The following is a 2,916-nucleotide window of genomic DNA, read 5'->3' on the forward strand; positions in this document are numbered from 1 at the left end:
ATATATAATTAAGCATCCTTAAAGTCAAGTATAGGGAGCAAAAGAACAAATGTCCATAATATAGTGTAATTTCCTAAGTCAACTTACTGGGACCTAAGCTTTACGTGAAAAGAATCATCTACCTTTCGAAATTTCTTCCAAATGCTGTGATATAAACACATTAGAATGTAGAATATGAACAGAAAAAGGACTTGAGGCAATTTAGAATTAATAAAAACACAAAAGCAAGTCAGTAAATCAGGTTCTTTGCGTGATTCTCAGGTTTATGAATACTTAAATCAACTTATGCGGTGTCACTGTTTTCTATCCTCTTAAATTCAAGGGATCGTGAGTCTGGAGACAGAGCTCAAAGTATTTTCTTTTGCTTTTGCTTAATGCATGACTTTCTCTTGCAATTTTCTTTTAATGATTTATTCTTACATGCATCTGTACAAAAAAATCTCACTCTTTTCTGTGGAAAAAACAGCTACCATTTGCCTCAATGCTCAAAAAGAAAAAAATCTTTGAAACATACACTACTCTTCAAAAACATTTATATATAATCATTGAAGCAGATTATGGTTTCTCTTGGGCTATTCATGTTCATTGAAACAGTTTATGTCGCCACCTCTTGTCTCCAATACCCTTTCAAGAGTTTTGAGATGGATAATAAAAATAAGCGTCAGCTTTGACAATCATTGAGTTCAAATCATACATCTTAGAAACAGATACTTGTTTACAGAAAATCTATGGCTAATATTTTTTATGATTTTGAATTGAGTATGAAGATAAATGAAAATTCATTAAAAATTAATAATTTAAACAGTTATTTGAATGTGAATTAATTACCTTAAGATGAAGTAGTGGAGACGATCCTTTCCCTACATATATAGTCTACATGGATGATCAAAGCATTAATTGTCAAAACTAATTTTCGAGAAAAAATGACAATCAAACATAAAGATAGAGAAAGATGCATGACCATTTATTAATTGTGATCCATATTAGTAATTTCAGTTGTTGTCGTTAATTTTACTTTAAAGAATTCTTTGTGCTAGAACATTTCTACCATTCAAAAATTTTATTTATTCTTTTAAATATATCAGCTCGATGTGGGAGAATGTGTTCTTAGAATCTCTCAATAATGGAATTAAAGCTCAAAGATATTCCCAAACGTATTATAAAAGAAAAAAAATTCATAAACGCCAACATGTGCTCGAGCAAAATTAATTTGGACTTGGTAAAACAAATTCCAAAAGTCCTCAAAAGTAGTCCCTATGAATGCCATTAAATGTCAAACGAAAGTTATAAATGCTGAAGAGAAACAGATTGAATAATATTCCACTAGGAGGTCACACCAAGCAATTTCAACCATTCATGTCTTTTTCTCCTCCCTCTGGAATCAATAACCATTCATATCTTTTTCTCCTTTTCCTTGTTTTTGTTCTTGTTAGTTGACTGTTCTAATCATCTTTTAGTAATAATGAACTCAACAATTTCAATTTCAAGTGTTGAAAATAGATGGCGTGGGAAGCAAAGACACGTTACTTTGAGGTCAAGTCAAAACAGGTGAAGTGACTCCAGCAGCTTATGTGACAGAAAACTCTTCAGTAATTTTTCAGTCTCCAAGCTCAAAGCATTCCTTACATAGCTGTTAAAAAGGAAACTGGGACAGTTTCCTCATCAATCTTTCATTTGCTGAATATTGAGATTATTAATTCTTCCTCTAATCAAAACTCTCGTGGAATTCCTGGTGAGATGGTTTCTTCCACTTCACTTCGTTATCTCAATCTTAGCAACAACAATTTCACTGGTCCAATTCCAAATTGTTCAGTTTCACTCGAAGTATTAGATCTTTCAAACAACCTACTGTCTGGGAAAATTCCATCAGAGATTGGAGTTTGCTCGAGCCTAAAAACACCTAATCTTGCTTTGAATTATTTGGTGGGGAAAATCACAATCTCTATATCAAATATCACTGATCTGCAATTCTTGTCCCTGGCTGGAAACGTATTAATTGGCCAAATTCCACCAGAAATTGGACTCTGCTTGAATCTAAAAACACTTGATCTTGGTGCCAATTATTTGCTGGGAAAAATTCCAAGCTCTATATCAAATATCAGCGGTTTGCAATTCTTGACTCTGGCTTCAAACAACTTAATTGGCCAAATCCTCAGTGAAATAGGCCCATTGAAGAGCTTGAAGTGGATTTACATTGGCAATAATAATTTTTCCGGTAAAATTCCAGAAGAATTAGGTGACTTGATTTCTCTTATATAATTACATGAATCAAGCTAGGATATAAAAGATTCAACAACATAAAGCACATAAAAAAGCATCTTATATAATCAGGAGTAATAAATATATATATATATATTGGTAAAATTTTAAGCAACAATCAATAATACAACGTTACAATCTATATTTGCGAACTACATGATAATTTTTAAATTTTTAAAGACTAAAATCATTAAGAACACATAATTAAAAAAAAAACATGACAAGTAAAACATCGAACTACATAACAAAAAAGAAAAAATAAGAATATAATTGATAACTCGTAGAAATTTGAAGAAGAAAATCTATAGATACTTAAAACATATGATCAAATAGAATAAAATTGAAAAAAAAAAAACAAATATAAATAATAATGATAATAATAATATAAATAGAAAAAAAAGCTTTACCTCTTCGTAATTTCACAATAAAGGACAAAAGAGAAAATAAAGAAAAAAAGAAATAGATGGAAAGAGGTGTAAAGAAATTTAAAAGGCAAAAATTTAAGAGTTAAGGTAAAATTAAATGGATTTATAGGGTCATTTTATTTTTTATTTGAATTAATAATTTAATAAAAAATTATTTCAGCCCATTAAAATATATATATATAACATAGTGTAACTAGGGATGTTGATATGACATTAGTAATTTTTTTTGCAT

Source organism: Theobroma cacao, chromosome 7, assembly GCF_000208745.1.
Source record: "Theobroma cacao cultivar B97-61/B2 chromosome 7, Criollo_cocoa_genome_V2, whole genome shotgun sequence".
Classification (NCBI taxonomy): Eukaryota; Viridiplantae; Streptophyta; class Magnoliopsida; order Malvales; family Malvaceae; genus Theobroma; species Theobroma cacao.